Source organism: Periplaneta americana, chromosome 10 (assembly GCF_040183065.1).
Source record: "Periplaneta americana isolate PAMFEO1 chromosome 10, P.americana_PAMFEO1_priV1, whole genome shotgun sequence".
NCBI lineage: Eukaryota > Metazoa > Arthropoda > Insecta > Blattodea > Blattidae > Periplaneta > Periplaneta americana.
The window spans coordinates 118,815,038-118,837,838 of NC_091126.1; the positions used below are offsets into that span (position 1 = coordinate 118,815,038).

Consider the following 22,801-nt stretch of genomic DNA (forward strand, 5'->3'; position numbering starts at 1 on the left):
ATTAACATTCAGCTGCCGCAAGTAAAATGTTTCCTGGACAGGAATAACCGGTAAGTAAATATTTTTCATAAAATCTATTTCAAGACATAATACATGGGGTTGAACTTCAAGTTTGTTATAGAATTCCCTAGCCTTTCGTTTGTGCACCAATTTCTCAGCCAATGCACACCGTTTTGTCTTATCATTAATATGAGGATGTCGAAGTTTAACTTTTATCCAGTGTTTCACCGGTAAAATGTTATTATTATTATTATTATTATTATTATTATTATTATTATTATTATTATTATTATTAACATCTTTGCACAAATGCAGGTTTTTAGCAAGAAGGGCTTCAGTCCTAGACTGAATTCCTTTCTGCATAGAACTCTGAGCCTGACGCTTCAGTTCCTATCTTTCCAAGCATTGGATTGAACACCTTTCTGCACAGGCCGATGGAGCCACTCATAAAGATATGATTTCCATCGCTATCTCATTTTTCAAAATTTGTGACTGAAGCCCTTTCTGCATGGGGCGATTCAAGTAAACTATATGAACGTATTTTATTTCGACGTATCTGGAACCATACCAATGTACATCAACTTATTCCTCATCAGCAATTTGGTTTTTGTACTGGTCACTCCACCGTGCTTCAAATACAACGTGTTGTTGAACATATTACAGCCTCATTTCAACGTAAACAGCATACAGTCGCTTTATTTCTAGATGTCAAGGAGGCATTTGACAGAGTGTGGCATAATGGTCTCCTCTGTAAACTAATTCAGTTCATTTTTCCTGACACTCTTGTGCATTGCATTGCCGACTATCTTACTTCTCGTTCCTTTCAAGTTTACCTTGAATATGAACTTTCACCCGTTACCCCTATCAAAGCTGGAGTTCCTCAAGGCTCTGTCCTTGGCCCTATTCTTTATCTTTTGTATACAGCTGATTTTCCTTTGCACAGATCTTGTCAAACTGCCTTTTTCGCCGATGACACTGTGGTGTATTATTCTGCTAAGAACCTTCCTTTTATAATCCGCATTCTCCAAGGTTATGTTCGTCAGTTTGAAGATTGGTTTACGAAATGGAGAATTAACATTAATACTGCTAAAACTCAAGCCGTTATATTCTCTAAGAGACGAGTCCAACTACCTCAAAGCATCAGTGTATTCGAAAACTACATAAATTATGAACTCAGTGTCAAATATTTGGGTATTCATTTAGATAGAAGGCTCACGTTTAAACAGCATATATACACGATTGTAGCCAAAGCGCATGTTAAACTGTTGAGACTTTATCCCCTATAACGTAGCTCTAAACTTTCACTCAAAATAAAGAAAATCTTTTACTACTCACTCATCAGATCCGCCATCTTGTACGCCGGCGAAGCTTGGGGTTTTGCTGCCAAGACTCATCTATTAAAAATCCAACGGGTACAAAACAGAGCAGCAAGAATGATTACCAATTCACCACGTGGACTTCGCATCGCCTAACTTCATGAGGTCCTGGATCTCGAAACCATCCAAAGCATCATAATACGACGCATCACTTATCTCTACGGCAGATATGTACAAGAGCATTGAAATCCACTTCTCAACGCTCTTGTAAATTATAACATCACAGGCCCACACAGACGTCCAAAAGCTTTACTAGCCAATTGATCAAATAATTTCTGTTGTGTATATGTAACTTTTTGTTTCAAATGATATTGTAGTATTGGAGGCTGGCCTCCTCATGTTTCTTATGAAATCCAGACAAGGCAAACACCTAAAGAAGGTGTGTTACTTGAAACAAATTGCATAACTAAAGTTATGCGTCACGTCATGTGATTGGTTGGTTGGTTGGAACTGATAATTATTGAATCGTGCATAAATGAATGTACAAGAATTTCGCAATATTTAATCGAAATAAAGGCAGGTATTACACATACGAACAACGTAATTTTCACAATAAAAATAATATTACACCTTAACTCGCAAGGAATTATGTCTGAAGTGCCCACTAATCATTGTTTTAAATTTTATTAATGCAATTACACCACAATTTAGAGAAATATATGTTACTCTTTATGCATTCCAATTAATTTATATGGTTGACACGCCGCCCTTATCGATCGGGTTAAGCGAGTCACAATTATTTTTCTTCTTCACATTCTTTATCATTTAGTACTGTAATTTTAAGTTATTATTGCTAGAAAATAATTTAAAAACTTGAATTGCATATCAGTTGGTACAATTGAGAACAAAAAGCAGCATGTTCACCCGACAGTCCCTGAGGTCAGTGTACAGAGACCGGTCCCCTCTATTAACACGAACAATAGCAATCCTACCTGCCCACTGCCCTGTACCGCAGACATACTCAAGGCTGCGCTTTCTTTCTCTCCTTTGTCACTTAATGTTGTTCACGTGAATGCTCAAAGTCTGTTGTGTCATTTTGACGAATTTTCTTCTATCTTCTCACCTTTAGACATTCACGTTATTCTTATCTCCGAATCTTGGTTACATCCTAATCTTCCTTCCACTCTCGTAAACCTTCCTGGCTATACGCTTTGCCGTAATGACAGAGAGGGCAAGAGAGGCGGAGGGGTGGCTGGTTATATTAGATCCGATTTGCGACCTAAAATTATTCATCATTCTCCAAGCCAGTACTCTGCCAAACCCGAGTTCATGTTCATTGAAATTTGCACCTTATTTACAAAATGTCTAGTGTGTGTCGTATATAAACCCCCACATATATATGACGTAGATGATTTCGAAACCGCCTTACTAAACGTAACGCCGCAATATGAGAACGTTATAATCATGGGTGACTTCAATTCAAACTTACTTGACTTACATTCTAGTACGACTAAAAGACTTAAATCATTCTTTCAGTGCCTTGATATGGTAATCCTACCCCTAGCTCCCACACATCACACGGAAGGTACAGACACATTACTGGACTTAATAATTACTAACAATGCCGACAAAATACTGACGCATGGACAGTTGCCTGCACCAGGACTATCAGGGCATGATATCATTTATCTATCGTTTAATCTGCAGTGTCCTAAATCGACTCCTAGAGTAATTACTTACAGGGATATCAAAAGAATAGATGATATTGCACTGAAAGAAGACGCTGCGCAACTTCCATGGCACATGATCTGGACATTACGAACTGTAGACGAGAAAGTAGACTTATTCAATACGTTAATACTTCAACTTTATGACAAACACGCACCATTAAAGACCAAACGTACCAGAAAGACCCCAGCCCCTTGGATGACGACTGAAATACGTAGCCTGATGTCCGAACGCGACTTAGCCTATAGGAAATACACCCGCAATAAAAACGACGAATATTTTAACTTATATAAACACCTAAGAAACAGAACGACTCAACTAATAAGAAACGCTAAACTCAAATACTCCTACAAACTTATAGAGCCCAACACAACCCCTTCCGAGTTATGGAAAAATCTGAAGGTCATTGGACTTGGAAGGGCTAGTGAACAAGCAGACATACCCATCCCACTTGACCGATTGAACGAACACTTTGTAAAGGACCCGACCTTAAACAACACAACGAAACAAGACACAGTTTTGCCTGACTCAGCTCCCCCAACTCGAGACAAATTCTATTTTACTGACGTCACTCCTATTGACGTAATGAAAGCCATCCGACGCATCAAGACGACAGCTCAAGGGCCAGACAACATTAGCATATTACTCATACAGAAAATACAATACATAGTAATACCTACAATTGCACACATATTCAATAGTTCCTTAATCACTTCAACTTTCCCTAAAATATGGAAGCAAGCTTTCGTTCTTCCTCTTCCAAAAGTCAAAGTTCCCACCGACCCGAACGACTATAGACCAATCAGTATCCTGCCAGCCATATCAAAAGCACTGGAAAGAATCGTACACAGACAAATTACTAACTACATGAACGAACACAAACTATTCGACAAGTATCAGTCAGGTTTCAGAGCTGGACACAACACAAGCACTGCTCTACTTAAAGTGACAGAAGACATTCGTGAAGCAATCGACTCTAATAAAGTAACAATACTAACACTTCTTGACCTTAGCAAAGCTTTCAACTCTGTAAATTTCGACCTGCTCACCCATAAATTGAGAAATCTGCATTTGTCAGAGACTGCTGTGAGTTGGTTCGAATCCTACTTACGGGAAAGACAACAATGTGTTGTATCCGGGAATCGAAGCTCTTCCTGGCTTAACATAACATCAGGTATACCACAGGGTTCGGTACTCGGACCATTGTTGTTCACAATATATGTCCGTGATATTACATCTCATGTAAGGCATTGTAACTATCACTTGTATGCTGACGACCTTCAATGCTACATCTCTTCCCGCTTAGATCGAATAAATGACGCTATAGATAAATTGAACGAAGACATTGACTCGATTGTGACATGGACAAAGAAATTCCATCTTAATATCAATCCTGGAAAGACACAAGCAATCATATTAGGACACAAACGGCAAACCGACGCTGTAAAGCACCTCGACATTTCCCCCGTTAAAGTAAGTACAGTGCATATCCCTTTCAGTTCTTCGGTAAAAAATCTTGGCATTCACATGGATAATAATCTCAACTGGGACATGCAAATCACAGAAACCTGCAGAAAAGTATATTCTATTATTCATGTGCTAAAAAGGATAAATGTTCATCTTCCCTCTTGCTTAAAAAAGTCCCTTGTGCAGACCCTTGTATTTCCCTATTTTGACTATGCTGACATTTTACTGACTGACCTTTCCAGCGACAACAAAATGAAACTTCAACGTGCTCATAATTTGTGTGTACGTTTTGTAAGCAATGTTCGTAAATATGATCATATTACCCCATCCCTGGAAGCAATAGGTTGGCTTAAACTAGATAAGAAAAGAAATTTACATTCACTTCTCTTTCACTTCGAAATCTTGAACTCTTCTATTCCTTCGTACCTGTCGTCTCGCTTCACTTACCTTTCTTCCCACCACAATCTGAACACACGCTCTCGCCATGAAACAATACTAACAATACCATCCCATCGCACCTCCTCATACTCATCCTCTTTCACAATAGCCCTGCCAAGACTCTGGAATTCGTTACCTGCTAGCATCAGGGACTGTCGAAATAAAATTCAATTCAAACGCAAACTTACTAGGCACTTGGTCAGTAATTGAGACTCGTTCAGACATGGTTTCTTGTAAATAGTTCTTTTAATCTACCACAAAATATCTCAATATCCGGTAATTTCATCACTATAGAATTTTGTTATTGTAGGTTTAATTTGTAATTTAGTAAATACAAAAAAAATTCTTTGTTCTTAACTTCTATGATAAAATGTCTAGCTTTCATTAATCAGGTATTCTTGTCGTACTTTAATTTCTATTGTAATTGTAATTGTAAATTTAATATCAATTGTAATCTTATTGTTCATGTTATAGTTGTAATCCCCTGGTAGAGGGGCAGAGAAGGCCTGACGGCCTTATCTCTACCAGGTTAAATAAATAAATCTAAAAATCTAAAAAATGGTCTGCCTTACGGCCTGTATTAGATCACGATGGCAGTCTATTGTTCCTAGTACTCACAGCGCTCCAAGCAGTAGCAACTATCACGAGAAATGCACTGGTTGGCAAAAAATCATCCCAAGCTTCGTGACTGTATATAGTAGACTGTGACATAAATAACACAAAATAATATAATTTAGAAGCTGACAACTAAAAATGTAGAAAATTAAGCTGAAAATTGAATTTCATATTCTGAAATTTTCATGACAGACTACCAAGAGGGGTAACAAGATCACTTCACTTGCATAATACGAATTACTTCATAAAGTAGATTAATCACTTATTTCATTCTTATTTTAAAATGTAAAAATAAATATGGAGGAAAATGAAAATAATATTGAAAAGGCATCAGTGGGGTAATCCTATTACACCCCTTGGTAGCAGGAGCGTTAAACTGGTTCTGCCAACTTTAAATATTCCTCAGTTTGACAAGTGGTTGTGGGATTGTGAGAACAACGCCTTCCTGTAGACAGAAAATATTGATTGTTCCCTTAATAACGCAATTGTCTAGTTATCAACTTCGGTTATAACCTTAGATACTTTGTAAAACTTTCCAGAAGTACTGAATGATGTTTTTTTCTTTATGTTCTTCCTCTGCAATAATTCTTAACCTTTCTTGTGAACCTTTATATTGATATTCAATCCTGTACTTATATATATTCCGTTCTCTAAAACTATCGGTGGCCAGTCAAGTATATTAGAATAGGTATTTGTAACGACCTCAATGAGTAAGATACCCTTCTCACCTCGCAAATCAAGTTTATTTCCTTTTCCAATCTATTCATCTGCCTGAGGAGATGGATCAGAGTAAGTGCTTGATTATAATTTAATACGAGAAAAATTCGTACCGGCACCGGGAATCGAACCCAGGACCTCTCAGCTCTGCGCTCTGAGCGCTCTTTCCAACTGAGCTATGCCGGGACACGATCCACGGCGCCGGCCGAACCCCTCTCGTAATGCTTTTACGGCCTTACTACCTGCATTTGAGACGATAAAAGTCATATATGCAGGAGCGCATATATGCCGGTACGAATTTTTCTCGTATTAAATAGTAATAATACATATTGGCTACTTCATAGTAGCCGTGTAGCGTTCAATGAGGATGGCGAGACCTGATACAAAATGAATATGTGATGTAAGTGCTTGAGCTTAATAGAACTATACAGAAATGTGAATTAATTGTGGGATTCGAAAGTAAAAGAGTACCACAACATTTGCACTGGTTGAGGTTTTTTCCGGGGTTTTCCCTCAACCCAATATGAGCAAATGCTGGGTAACTTTCGGTGTTGGACCCCGGACTCATTTCACCGGCATTATCACCTTCATCTCATTCAGACGCTAAATAACCAAAGCTGTTGATAAAGCGTCGTAAAATAACCTACTAAAATAAAACCACAACATTTGCTAATAGAAGAATACGTGAAAGGAGTTGTGACCTCCTAAACACTTCCTTTTCTGAACTCAAAGCCAAAATAAAATCACTTACTTGGAACTTACAGAACTTATCAAATAACGCTATCTCATATTTCTCAATTTAGCTGGAGAGCGAAAAGAAATTACATTATACCATGCAGAAAAAATTGAGAGAATTGTATTTACATTATTTTTCAGAACACAGATGCTACATTTGGTTAAAGTTTCATGGAATTATCTTGTTTATAAAATTAAGAACTTAACGATATTCTCACTCTTCCCTCAAAATTTATAATTTTCAGGTAGCGTTGTTTAAATCTAATCCCATTATTATCCTCTGATTAGTATTTCTAAAATTTTTGGAGGGAACTGATACTTCTATCTTCAAGCTCGTAATTAATATAGAGTCGTTTAGAGACATCTCGACATATTAAGGAAAAATATTAATTTTGGGACCAGTTTATGCAAATTTTATTGTAATTTTTCCCCTAATATTTATGCATATGTTTCCCGCACATTTGACATGTCTCGTGCCAATATGATCATTTTATATATTTGTATTAAAATAAAATAATAGAAATCGATGCCGAAGTGTAGACTTCTTCCATAATGGGAGAGATTTCGACATAGTATGACAAACAAAGGAGACATTTTAAAATCCAATATTTACAACACAAATTTGCTCCTGAAATATACCCAAAAATTTTATAATACTCTTATGCCCGTGTGCACCATTCTCGATTAAAATTTGATAATCGTTAAGTCGGCACTTGACCATCTTCAACGCCAATTTGTGGAGTATCAATCTCGATCAAAGTTAAACAAGCGAGTTGATGATGATCAAATTTGATCACGGGTGTGGGACCGATTATCTTGAATTGAACATGGTCAAGTCGAGAAAACCAAAATGGCGGCACGATTTGACGTGCTTGATGGAATTGAAGATGAAATTATGTATCTTGAACACGCAAATCACTGCGGAAATAACAAAATTGGTGTTATTGTAGAAAGAGTAAGTTCGTAGATGAATAATAAAAATGTTTTTTTTCTCAAAATAGACTAATGTTTTATATATGTTTCTGCTTTCGAAGATCGGGACTTCACTTGAGGACAAAATATTATTTAGGCCTAACTGTCCAATTTTGTTAACATAATAATAAAGTAGTTATTCTATGCCGGTAATAATATAGCAAAAGTAAATGACCATTTTGTAAAATCCGAGATTATCACTTATTAGCTATAGGTTTGCCGTTTGAAACTATTAGGACCTACATGACGTTTTGGACAATTAGGCTGTTTACGCTTGAATTAAGAGAAATTACACGGATACTTTCCTGTCCTTCTTACTCCAAAATTCCAACCTTGTGAACACAAAATAAATGGATAAATTTCAGAACAAGGATAGGCCTGCTTTCCTTTCCCTCTTACTCCAAAATTCCAACCTTGGTCACACAAAATAAGTTGGCCCTAAAAACTTCCTTTTCGTAAGCATGATAATGCGTATTCAGACATACACAGAAGAATTGCTTTTTTTTTTATTTTAAAATAATTGTTAGCGAGGTATCTGTATACTGAAATTTTCCCAAATAAATTATTGGCACTGAAATGTGTCTTTTCGTAAGCATGATGAGCATTCGACAAACACATACAAATCTGCTCCTTTTAGTAGCCTGTTTCAAGATAATTGTCAGTGATGTATCCGTATACTGAAATTTTCCCAAATAAATTATTGGCACTGAAATGTGTCTTTCGTAAACAAGATGATGAGCATTCGACAAAAACATACAAATCTGCTCTTTTTAGTAGCCTATTTCAAGATAATTGTTAGTGAGGTATCCGTATACTGAAATTTTCCCAAATAATTATTGGCACTGAACTGTGTCTTTTCGTAAGCAAGATGATGAGCATTCGACAAACACATACAAATCTGCTCTTTTTAGTAGCATATTTCAAGATAATTGTCAGTGAGGTATCCGTATACTGAACATGTCCCAATTATTACCAATAATATAAAATAACCACTGTATAAATTACGTTGCAAATTATGTGGAATTATGTAAACACGTATAACTCATGTGAATTGTGAGGTTAAATCCAACCAGGTAGCCTGCTTTTCTATTAGAGAACATCCGTCAGTACTTTTATTCTGTAATATGGATGCATAATTGCTGACGAGTTCTAAAGGAATTCTCACTTCGAACTGTGAGAAGTTCGGTGCTCTTTTCTTTTTTTCTTCCATGATTATTGGAACTTATTTTTTGAAAACTGCGAGGATGTTTGAAAGCAGTCCGACAAACAAAAACGAAGCGATAATTCACAGAGTGCGTCCGTTCGCTGTTTTATACGCGGTAACCTAGCGCAAAGATGATTCTTCTCAAGCGAACCTAACGTCAGCTGACGGTACTGAGTTGATCGAGGGAAAATGTCGGTGCACCGCATCTGTAACTTGATCATTGTCAAGAATTAACCATGTTTCCATGATTGCTGATAAACGGGCTAGATGATCGAGAATGGTGCACACGGCCATTACTAGCGTAATCTTCATCTGACGATGTTGAATGACGTAAAACGCCCGTTGATGTGACATATTAATGAATTTAAATACTATTATAGTCACAATCATGCCATGGTATGAAAGAAAAATTTCACAACCTCGAGCGGGATACGAACCTGCGATTTCCTGTACTCCGGTCAGGCGCTCTACCACTGACCCATCGAGTTCGTCTCACGCCAAAGGATCGGAATTATCCTTTCATACTGGCGACTCTGTGATAGAGTACTGTCCATAGCGTCTGATCTAGTCAGCACTGCTTATGGGTGGGAAGAAACTATACAAATGTAATGTTCATCTTACGATGTTGGATGACGTATAACGTCCCTTGATGTGACATATTAATGAATTTAAATACTATTATATAGTATGAAAGAAAAATTTCACACCCTCGAGCGGGATTCGAACTTGCGACTTTCTGTACTCTGGTCAGGCGCTCTACCACTGAGCTGTCGAGTTCGTCTCACGCCAAAGCCTCGGAATTATCCTTTCATACTGGCGACTCTGTTATAGAATATTGTCCATAGCGTCTGATCTATTCAGCACTGCTTACGGGTGGGAAGAAACTATACTTCATCTTACGATGTTGGATGACAACATGTTGTTTATCTGTAACAAGATATAATATATCAAAATGTATGAAGTGTTAATTGAAGAAACTATAACAATTGCATGAACATACTTACAAGGTATTGTGGCTAACGTAGTTGCAAGCATCCTGTCGACTAATGTGCGAGCGACCTATGGTTTTTTACGATGAACTATATCACACGCGGAAGAATATTGAAGATTGTGATTGGGACTGTTTCTAGAGGTTAAATAAGGTGTTTCGGATATGAACTAGGTTTTCATTAAGAACACGATTATCTTTTTGAAATTGTTTGGTAATATAATATTCTTCGGGCGAATTTATCAATTTTCTCTCTAATCCAGATTTCAGAATTTTTAGTGTTCCTGGGAGACGACCCAGTTCATGTCCTGTTTCAGTTAAATAAGTGGCATATGTGGATTTTCTTCTATTGTGTTAGAAGTCGGCTATATGTTCATTGTGTCTAATTTTGAAATTCCTTTTAGTCTGACCAATGTATTTTTGTTTACAACTGTAACATTCCAAACTGTAAATGCCATTATTATTTAATTTATTAGATTTTTAAGTCTATTATTTATATTGTTATTGAGTTTGTTGTCTGGTTTATGTGCTATGGATATATGTTCGTTCTTTAAAAACTTAGTTAATTTATTTGATATATATTTATTGTAAGATAGTCCAAAATGTTTTCTATTGGTATTATTATTCTGATTTGTTAAAGTGGATATGTTCATTTGTTTTGTAATTCTTTCGTTCTTGTGTATTGATTTCTTAATTAGATTTCTACTATAACCTTTTCATTAGCTTTTTGAATTATCTTATTATATTCTTTATTATAGTTGTTCTTACTTAGGGGCATTTGTATTAATCCATTAATTAAAAAATTGAAGTTGCTTAATTTGTGTGAAATTGGATGCTCAGAGTTTATTGGAATACTGTGATCAGTGGTTCCAGGTTTTCTATAAATATTGAAATCAAATTTGTTTTTTTGTTTTCTTATGGTAATGTCCAAAAAATGAATTGTATTATTAACTTCAGATTCTTGTGTGAAGTTTAAGTTATTATGTAACTAATTAAAGGATTGTAATATCTGTTCATCTATTTGTTTATTTTCGTAGATTATCAACGTATCGTCAACATATATGCTGTAAAATTTTATGTTGTGTGATCGTAAAATATTATTTATTTTATTATCTTCAATATGTTAGATGAATATTTCAGCTAATAAACCAGATAATGGATTACATATAGCTAAACCTTTGTGTTGTTTATATATTTTGTCATTAAACTGAAAGTAATTTTGTTTAGTTATAATATGTAACAATTTGATTATTTGATCTACTTTAGGTTTTTGAACATTATTTTTGGGTAATCTATCTTCAATTATATCAATATTTTCTTCTATGGGAATGTTGGTGTACAAATTTTCTATATCAAGTGATAACATTTTAGTGTTTTTCGTCACTTTTAAATTTTGAAGCTTGTTGATTAATTGATTAGTGTTCTTTGTTGTGCATAAATGTTGTAAGTTCAATGTAGATTTTAAGAATTGTTGAAGAAATTTGCATATTTTATAACTTGGAGAATTTATACTGTTTACTATTGGTCTCATTGTTATGGGATTTTTATGTGTTTTGGGTAAAGGTTTCAAAGACGGAATTTTAGGATTTTGATTTATGTATTTGAACGCATCATTGGGTAGAATAATATCTGGAACAGATTTTAATATATTTTTTATTTCTTTTTGGTAGTCTACGAATCAGTAGGATCATTTTTAATTTCAACGATTTGATTTTTCGCGAAAAATTCTAAGGTTTTGTTGCAATATTGTTCTTTGTCTAAAAATACTACAGCATTAGATTTATAAGCCTTAACCTCGACTACTTTATTATCTTCTAAATTTTTTGTAATTTATTTAGCTTGCGTTTGGTGTGTTTAGCCTTATTGAATTGTTTTATTGTTCTTGGGTTACCTTTGTAATTTTTTATTAATTTAGTAGTTTGGTATCTCAAATAATCTTTGTTTGGATGAGTGCAATTTTGAATTATTGATTCTGTTTCAGTTATTACTTTATCTAATGTTTGGTTCAAATTAGATTGGGGAAAATTATGTTTGTAACCTAGATTCAAAATGTTGATTTGATCTTGTGTGAATTCAGTGTCGGATAAATTTATTATCCTGTTAAGTTTTGGATTTTGTTGTTTCGTGGTGTGTTTATTTTCTACGTTTTTTGGTGAGATCATCTAATTTTTTGTTCAACGTGTTATATTTAACTTCCATTAAGGTCTGAAATTTGTCATTAATTTCATTGTCAATGAGAGGCCATATCTGTTCATATGTTTTATGAGATTAGTAAGTGTAGTTCGTACAATTGTAAATTTGTATTGTCTTTCTGGCGTATTTCAATAAAGTGGACGGTTTTCATGTAAATTTAATTTAAAAACCACTAATTTGAAGCCACGAAACGATGCAGACAGATTGCAACGTCATAGCCAGAGAGGGAGGTGGAAGGCACGGAATCTCACCTGAGTTCATTGTCCTCTTACATCTGTATAACAAGAAGAAAGAGCATTGTGCTAGCAGAGGTGTTGCTATACTGCTAAACTTCCAATTAAATTTTCAAATTAACCGTGCATTTAATCACAAAACGTAATAGAGTTTTCCTATTCATTTAAGTGTACCCTTTCATCTGTTGCAATATGTATGGTTATTTCACTTCCACCCTGTACATACATACGTAGATATAAAGTGACAGCAGAAAATGAGAATGGAATAAAATTAGGAGAGAAAGGACAGATAGTGTCGTTACTCGAATAATAATAATAATAATAATAATAATAATAATAATAATAATAGTAACAATAATAATAATAATAATAATAATAATAACAAAATAACAAAAATTACAATGTTAATTTGGATATTTGTGATGCATTTGACAATTGCAAGAGGCAAAAGTTATGAAATATTATTTTTAGAAGAGCAATTCCGTAATGTGTGAACTTGAATCATCATTGACAATAAAGTGGGACCTGAGGAAATGGGTCAAGATGCTTGGTAGTGTTTTCGTCCACAAAATTTATGTCTAAATTTATTTCGATTACAATATGTAGGCCTAATAGTGGAAGAAAATACCACAAATTCTGAAATTAATAGAGTTAGAAATACGAAATTCTTATCAGCGTTTATTTTAAAAGGTACGTTTCTATAACATGAACACAGAAAACGTAATATTGGAACCTTCATGCCTTTAAGAGTCACAGTTTGCCTTTCTTCGAAGACAGTGAATACTTTCCATTTGGCTCAAGTTAATATAAACGAAAATGGAAGTGCAATCATATTCTTTTGTAATGACGACAAATTACAGGTAACCAGTCGAAGTTCAAGTGATTTTCGATAAGCTAGCATATAATACGAGTAGTATCGCTTACTGTAAGTCACTGAAATGACGAAAGAAACAATAACCTCCTTTTATGTTATTTTAAACATGCGAGAAAAGTGTCCGTAAGTAAATTACAAAGATATTTGAAAATACAGAGTAACATGGTAAGAAAGTTTAAAATACAGGTAGTTTAAATGAGTGCCGAAATAAGGAATTCTCAATTACCAACAGTGTGATAGTATCGCTTAATGTAAGTCACTGCAATGACGAAAGAAACAATACACCTCCTTTTATGTTATTTTAAACATATGAGAATAGTGTTCGTGAGTAAATTACAAAGATATTTGAGAATATAAAGTAACATGGTAATAAAGTTAAAAATACAGGTAGTCTATATGAGCACCTAAATAAGGAATTTTCAATTACTAACAGTGCACTCATATACTGAGCTACCGCTGCGAACAGAGTTAAGAGCCAATTCTACTCTTTCACGGGGACCATTATGACTTCTCTTCAACCTCTTTCTTCTCCCCCGAACTCCGCGCATCGTTAATGCCGTGACGGAAGAATATTAAGCGTTCCCGTTTAGAGTTTGGATTCGCTCCCGATGCCCAGCCCTGATATAGGCGAAAGTTATGTACACTTAACAGCCAAAAGAATGGGCCGCCAACAATTTCTAAGCTCCAGAGACATAACATTGTGCATGCTCGTCTCATCAAAGTCATAGTTCACCAGGTAACACATAATTAAACCATTTAAATTTGCTGTATTTTGCTTAAGAGTCTAAAATATGTTATAAAATCGAATGGATGGTTGATTCTAGATACATCAGAGTCTCTCAAGAGTGAAATAATAATACAATTAATAAATACGGGATCAACCGAAGAGAATTTGAACAGGAAAACCACGTATTATGCCAAAATCATATTAAGAGTCTCAGTAGTGTAAGTAGTTACGGCATTGGTGTATTGAACGAGATAAGAGTAGTAACTTAAGTTTCGAATCGCCCATAATTTTCTTTTTGTTTTAATTACAAATTTTTCCATCATATATGTCTCGCAAAGCTATATTTATTTGGCGACGTTTCTCAGAATATGCCCAAGCTGTAATAAATAATTAAACCCCCTCTCTCTTATAAGCAATACTCCTGTCTGTTAATAAAACTTTCTCTCTCGTCATTATGCTTGAACATGGCAGAGAGACAACAACTCCGTCAACAAATCATTGCCCTGGTTCGCGTAGGTTATACTGCGTCGATGGCGGGCAGAGACATTGGAGTTCCATTGTCAACTGCTATAGGGAAGACCAGGTAACTTGATACCCTAAGGGTGAAACCTAACCATTTTTCCCCCATTACTACAAATGCTAGTGGATTATGGTGATTTTCTAGTTTGAAGGTTGAATTTTCTTTTGCCAACTTCGTTTCGAATTTCGATACTGACAAATACTATAAATGGTAGTGATTTTGTAACCGGTATGTTGGCAGCTGAGGCAAATATCGACAATATTTGCCGGTACTGGAGTTCCATGAAATTAAAATTTTACTAGATTTCTCAGCCGGTTACTGGAAGATAGTGAAATTCGAACTTATTAATAATTAATTAATATTAGTATTAATATTAATACATAATAGTTATTTATGTGTTGCGTTGTGGTTATAATTCAAGAATAGTCAGATAAGTACGAATGAATATAATATACTTGGGCGTGATAATGCACGTGGGTAATGGATAGAAATATTATTTCAAATTTTAATGAATTTCTTTCGTGTTTAGATTTTTATTACTATGTCAAAAAAATGAAATAGTGTTGCAGTGACTCCTCCAAGGAAGAAAATGTGTGGCATTCAGAGTACGCTTCAGAAATCTATAGTTCACGTGTATAATGAGTTGAAGAAAGAAGATAATGAAGAAGGAATTATGCTAACGGAGACAGCAATTACAACCAGAATAGGACAATTATAAGGAGTAAGTATTCTTAAGCATACATTTCAAAGTGGTATTCAGTTTTAGGAGTTTGCACTAATAATTTCATGATTGTGGTCAAACAAAACAAATTTTTAGGTTAGGCCTACATGTTTAATCAAGTCAGTGATTTTCATATTGCCAAACTAAATACATTTAAGATACTGTAATACTGCAGTAGGTGATAGCTTAAATACATTTACAAATTAGACGAACAAGTAATCAAATAGCACGAAAGTAAATTTCCAGTTTTCTCTTTTGGTATTAAATTAACCGTTCAGATCACAATTTACATGCCACATCGGCCGAAGAAAATACAAGTCATATTGTAATTATTAACTTGATATTGCAGCAAATATTACATGAATGTTGGCCTGTTATGGTGCTTAAAAATAATTCAATTTTATATAATAACTATATAACATACTCTATAAAGCATAGGAACGTTGACTCTGGCTGAATAATTTATTCATGACTGGTCTAAGTAATATTAAATATGGTGTTTCTTCAGAAAAGCTACCCCACCCAACGTACTTGTTAAGATATAACACTCGAGAGGACGAGGACGCACTACTGGGAAACTAACCATTTCTCTTCGTCCCGGACCTTTCGCATGTTATATTGGTAATTAGTAACACGTTTGAGGGAGGGACTACAACAATGCATTAGAATATACAGGTAAGTGTCAAAGGATTTTTGTGAAAGTATTTGTGGCTGTGCAGTAAAACCACGTGTTCATCACTATGTAAATATCACAGAAATCAATTAAACAAAATAAAATTATGCCTTCTTTGATGTAGCTTTTCTGGAGAATTACCTAAATATTAGCCTACTTAAACCTATCGTAGATCCAACCTAACATGTTGATCATTTTCTATTCATGTAGCTGTAAATGTTGGTATCATGCATGCATTTTATGATATAACAATTTTTAGAAGTGTTATGTTATTGTTTGTTATTACAGCTTGGTTTTACTACAGCCACGAAAGTGATAAATTCACAGAAGGGGACCCCACTTGTGACACCAGGAAAACATAGACTACGTAAACATCCAGTGACTTGATGCTGATGATTTTACGAAAGATGCAATTGCGAGATTTATTTATGACAAGTTACATAAAGGTAGGGAAGTTACAGGAATTATTGTGTTGATTTATGCAATGTAATTCTGATATTAGTCATATGTATAAAAATATGGCATAATTTTCATTTACTGTTACAGGGGAAGTACTAACAGCAGCAAAAGTTCTGGAACATATGAATGATGATTATGAAACATATTTATTTAGAGTATCCTTATCATCGGTGAAAAAAATTTTGAAAGAGATGAAATTTCTATGGAGCAAAGGGGATCCTTATACACATGTACGAGAAAGTGATGTTATTCGTTTTTAAGAGAATAAATAAGAAATGTGGAGCGTGAGAATCCTAAACCCGTAGTATTCTTGGATGAGACTTGGATTTTTATGAATGGTAAATTTCAATGTATTGTGAGACATTGAGTGATTGAATTTTTTACTAACAAATAGGTTAACACTTATGTGGAATATGAAATTGCAATTAATATAGGCTACTAGTAATGAATTCAGGTGGGAACATCATGTTTTGCAATTAATCGTTTCATATTATAACTAGAGGCTAGTTATAAAATTCTTGAACGGTTTTCCTGTCTTTAAAATTTTTGTGTCTCTTAGAGTGTCAATGTGAATTGCTTTTCTCTCTCTGTTTTTTTAAGTAGGATCACCCACTTATTCATGAAATAAACCAGGTGAAGTTTCCAGTGACATGAATGGTGTTATTCGTAGACCAACAAATGAGGGTGGAAGATTAGATGCCAGAACGAAAGGTGGATTTATACTCGGTAAGTTATATTGATTTATATTTTACATAAATTTGGCAAGAGTAATTTTTTTAATCAGGGTACAAAAATATAAAAATTGGTGACTAAATAAAAACGTGGGAAAGCCTTTCACCAAAGAGGATCTCATGTAATGTCATGTTATGTTATGTTATGTTTTATTTTCTTTATTTAAATGCTGTGAATTCATGTGACGTAATTATATGCCCAGGTATAATTTTTATTGCAGGTGCTGATTTAATTTTTTCATGCAATTGAAAGAAAAGTCAGGACTAACATAGTGCTATGAATAGCCCTGTAGTTGAGAAGTGGGTGCAAACACAGTTGTTAACCTGAGAACATTAGGGCAATGTGTTATTGTCATGGATAGTGCTGCATATCATAGCAGACTTGTGAAAAATCAGCCAAAAACAAAATGGAGGAAAGAACAGCTACTGGTGATTGCAACTGAATATAATAGATTTGTTGTACTAAATGATAAGAGTTGATGGTGTGAAATCACCTTTTGATATTACATTGCAATATTAATTTCCATACTTTACAGTCATTATTATTATTATTATTATTATTATTATTGTTATTATTATCATTATTATCATTACTACTACTACTACTACTACTACTACTACTACTGCTACTGCTACTGCTACTGCTACTGCTGCTGCTGCTGCTGCTGCTGCTGCCGTTTCTCTTATTTCTCATAATTAGCATACTTATAGATGCTACTTTTTTCTTTCAGGTGAAATTGAATCTACATAAGAATCCTAAAACAACAGAGCCTTGCCAATTACTGTTCTGAAGCGGCCTTGTCTTATGTGTTGTGTCTATATACAATTAATTCTTTCAGTTTTTTTCCCCTTTAATGTAATGAAGTTGTTGGTTGATTGATACCAAGTGTTCAGCAGTTGATGTCATTTGTTATCTTGCACTCCAATATTTAACCAGATGATTGAAAGCTGTGTAAAGTTAAACAGTCAAGACAATGATCCATATCTTCATTGAGATTTCAGAAATGGCATGGGGAGATTCTGAAATATCAGTTCTTTGTAAATATTTGAGACAATCATGTCCTGTGATAATATGAGTACTGCCACTGTAGATTTTCATAGAAGTTCAGTTATTAAATTAGGTGTATTATTTTTACTATGTATTGTACTATATTTTTGTTTCACTTAATTGATGAATTATATATGCTGTAAATTGAATAGTAGACTGTAGGCCTATAGCTTAACTGATGAATTGTATGTGCTGTAAATTAAATAGTAGTCTGTATACCACAAGTGATGAATTGTTTATGCTTGTAATGTGAAGTAATTTGCATGATATTTATTATCAATTTCTGTATATTTCAACTGATTGAATTGTTTATACTTTTAAATTGAATTAACTTGCTTGCTATGTATTATATTTTATAGCTTAACTGATGAATAATTGTTTAGGTTTGTCAATTTAATAATCTGAGTGCCGTGTACTTCATATTTTTAGTGGAGCCACCAATGTAGCTTAGTCGGTAGACTCGTTGTCCTGCAAATTCAGAGCTGCACTCGAGGGTAGTTTGGATCCCCCATTTGGTCTGATTAGTTGGTTTCTTCTGAGGATTTTCCTCCATCGTGGAGTGGATGCCGGATGGCCTATTGCAATTTTTTCATTTGCTTTAGAATCATTCCGATTTTTGTTACCACATTGTCATGTTCTGATCTTGTTATTCTTTTAACAGTGTGGTAAGATGCAGGTATAGATAACCTTGCAGTAATTTTGCTACCTTTCAGCTACCTCATTACCTCCCACTCCATAAAGTTCATGGATCCACGGAAGTACCAGTCGTCGATGTAATTCGACCATTTTGCTTAAAATATTAAAACACTGTAAAATATTGAGATTTCATGCTGTTACGTCCAATACTGCAGCAAGAATATCTGATTTTGAATCTGATAGTATGACAGCCTTCTCAGATTTATGAAGTCGATACTGGAGATTTTGTAAGCTTAAAAGTGTATCTAAATTTTCACTATCAAAATTAGTCAGTGTTTGAAGTTAGTTAGTTAGTTACTTAGTTAGTTAGTTAGTTAGTTAGTTAGTTAGTGGCGTTTAAAAAGGGCGCGTCAGCTACTATGGCTATTTTCGCCCTTATCTAAAATCTTTCACTAAACACAAACACAATACAATAACCAGAATGTTTAAAAAACTAAAAAGCGTTGTCACGGTTAAAATGGGGCAAACAAGTGTTTGAATATAATTCCCTGTAAAAGGGAATATACTGGTATTGTACTACAACACCACTACATCTATGGCTTGGTAAACAGGATCCATCTATAAAAAAATACTGTATGTAGTCATCACTGACCAGATCATTTATCGTTTCTAATGATTTTTAAAATGTCTGGAGAAGTATCACATTTCTTAACATCATCTGTTAAAGTTAACTTATATACTATTCATTTTGAAATAACTTGGGATTGTGTTTTATTAGTAAAGTTTCCCTTAATTGAGCAAGTTTGAGTTCTACAAGTAGAGTCAAAAAGTCTGTTGGGATTTTGGCTCTGTTTATTAATATTTGTGGACTGTGATTTTTTGTTCTAGAGAACCATATTATCTGCAAATGATGAGATTATCATAAGATCTATTTCTTTAGTTAGACCATCGACATTAATATTGGAAAATGTATTCCTGAAAACAACAATGTGGGAAGCCCAGATGAATCTGTCTCTATTTACATATTTGTGACAATGAATCAAATAATCAAGTCACAGGCCTAGTGTAACACTTTATCATGGACACCCTAAGTTTGCAATTTCTTAAGTGATTTATATCTACAGAGCCATATGATCCTTGAAAATAAATTAAAATTGTTAAGGTGTTTTGTTTTCTGTTTAAAATATCTTTAATATCTTGACTAAAATTTAAAATCTGTCCATTTGTTGAATGCAATTCTCTAAAGTCAACTCAATAAGATGAAAGTTAGTTACTAGATTCCAGGAACCAATTCAATCTATGAAATCATCTCTTCCATAATTTTGGCTATCATACTAGTAAGTGGTATCTGTCGATAACTCGAAAAGATACTTAGTTGAATAATTGCTTTTCAAAATTGATGTTATGATAGATTTTCTCCAGACAGATATTGTATTTCAGATGAGATTACAAGATAAAAGTAGTGAGTTTGCTTGTTTGCCAACATGTTTAAGAAAATCAGCATGTGTATTGTCTGGACTTGGAGATGTTTTGGGTCTTATGTTATTAAATTAATAGTAATATTCAGTTCTTGATTAAATATTGTTATATAAAGTAGATTGTAGATTTCATATTTCTTTCAGTTTTTCCTTAATAGTCTGACGTACACAGATAAAACTAACAACCACACCACCAACTAATCTAATAGAAATTAAAATATAATTAAATGTAGAAAAAGTAATTAAAATTATAAATACACGTAATAAACCATAACCCCCTAATTTCAACAATATACTATTTTATTCCCTTTTACAGCTTGTAGATAATTATTAATTATAGTTATTACTTATTAGCATAATATTTATTGAACTTATTGGCTATTTCACTTCGTTTGAAAGATGTTATTGTGTACAAAAAGCATTTTTTGATGATCGTTTCATGCTGTAAGTTGTGTATAAATCTATGATTTCTGGCCATCTGTTCTGTGTAATCCATCTTTTGTATAGAATTAATAAAATACTCTTTTGGTAGTAATTGTTTTATTAATTGAGTATTTAATTTTCACCAGCTCACATTTCTTGAATCATTTGTTTTTTCTTATTTAAATTTAGGACACAAGAGCCAAAAAGAGACTTCACAGTTATGTATCATACATTTTTTCAATGACAGACGTGGAGTTGCAGAAATAATAAGTGTAAGTGTAACATTATTAAGCAATTTACAAACAAATGAAATCTTTAAAAAGGTATCTAGAAGTGAAATTACTTATGGCTTTTAAGGACCAAAACTATTTTTGTAAGTTGATTTATTATTATTTCAGTTTTAGCCTAGTTGTATTATCCATTTCCTTACTAATTTCAAAAGATAATCAGAAGTTCATTCGAATTCCAACCAAAAGTCAATTGGTTATTAATTTATCTACCTTTAGGAAGTACAGTATATGTACGCTGGAATCTTTGAAGTGAAGTGACAATAATTTAATTGGTCTTGGAACAGATTTGATTCTTGAATATTATATACTATACTTTGTTGTATATTTACGTATAGTAACCTATTAATGCTAATACTAATAATAATGTAAAGGAATAAAAGAATAGAACATAGCAATACATTTCTCATTATTATTATTATTCTCATTATTATTGAAACTATTTAGAATAACCTTCCAACATTAAGGTAAAGTACGGTGAGTAAAGAAGTCATTCAGTACATAGGATCGTGATTTTTACTACATGTGGTGATATCTGGTAACAGTTGGCAACACTGACAAGGCGGAAATATTTGCTGTTTGGGAACTGAACTTACGTGATCCTCACTATATGCGGTGGGCAAAATTGTTTATCGAGAATGGTGAAGTTGTGAATCGTCCCGTTCCTGGTCGGCTGCGCATCTCTTCAAGGGAAGAGGACGCAATGTTATTGAGAGAAGTTGAGAAACATCCCTTAATAACTGCCTCTTAACTCAAGATGGCGTCCAACTTTCCAAGTTCTCCACACACCGTGAGGAGGCGTTTTAGTGTGCGAGGCATATGGTGTCGTCGAGCTGTGAGGAGAGAACATTAGACGATGGAGCATGCCGTGGACCGTCTAGCGTATGCTACTCTCCGACAGGACTTCGATTGAAGAAATGTCATTTTCTCCGACGAGGTAATTGCCTCCAGTAGCAACGATAGTTCTGCTCTAGTTCATCGCATGGATGGCCACCGATATGATGAACGCTTCATGAGACGACTTAACAGGTCGAGTCGCGTTTTGGAGGTGGATGTCATACAATGGCGCAGGAGTTCTGGAACGCATCCACGGTCGGTTTACGTCAGAAGTCTACGAACATATTTTGACAGAATTGACAAAATGTAATGATCCCTTCCGTTCTAGAACGATATTCAGAATGAACACTTTTCTTCCAACAGGATAATCACACGGTACACACCGCCAATCGGATTCAAAGATGGTTTACGAGGAGGCCTGTTGTCGACTTGGTCGACTGGCCTCCAAAATCACCAGATATAAATCCAATTGAAAAATTATGGGCTACAGGCAAACGAATTCTACGCTCTAATTGTGCAGAACAATCACCCGTTCGGAGAGCTGAGGAATTGTGGGGCAGAGTCCTAGATGCGTGGGAGGAGGTGCCATGAATTTAAACCTGTTCCATAATCTTGTGGACTCCATGCTGCGCAGAATGAAGGCAGTTGTTGACGCAGGTGTTTTGTGGTTGAGATACTAGTCCTCTCCACAAGCCTATTTTAGTTAATTATTAACAAATTGTTTGTTTTTTGTTTATTTAATTATTTATTTATGTTTGATATGCGTCCGGGTTTAGGATGT

At 34.4% G+C, this 22,801-nt stretch overlaps 1 protein-coding gene and 1 long non-coding RNA gene across 9 annotated transcripts in view; one reads left to right on the top strand and one right to left on the bottom strand.

Moving 5' to 3' along the window:
- The window catches only part of LOC138707980 (F-box/LRR-repeat protein 2-like), a 1,260,080-nt gene that overhangs the window by 222,688 nt on the left and 1,014,591 nt on the right, over positions 1 to 22,801 (bottom strand). The window lies entirely within an intron of this gene.
- Positions 16,494 to 21,684, top strand: LOC138707977 (uncharacterized). Of its 3 annotated transcripts, XR_011334510.1 has the most exons (5): positions 16,506 to 16,567; positions 16,668 to 16,918; positions 17,181 to 17,306; positions 17,533 to 17,740; positions 18,043 to 21,684. It is a non-coding gene; the product is annotated as an uncharacterized lncRNA (long non-coding RNA). The 3 variants fall into 3 exon arrangements; XR_011334509.1 differs by having other exon boundaries at positions 16,494 to 16,918; positions 18,043 to 21,683; XR_011334511.1 differs by having other exon boundaries at positions 16,494 to 16,918; positions 17,184 to 17,306; positions 18,043 to 21,683.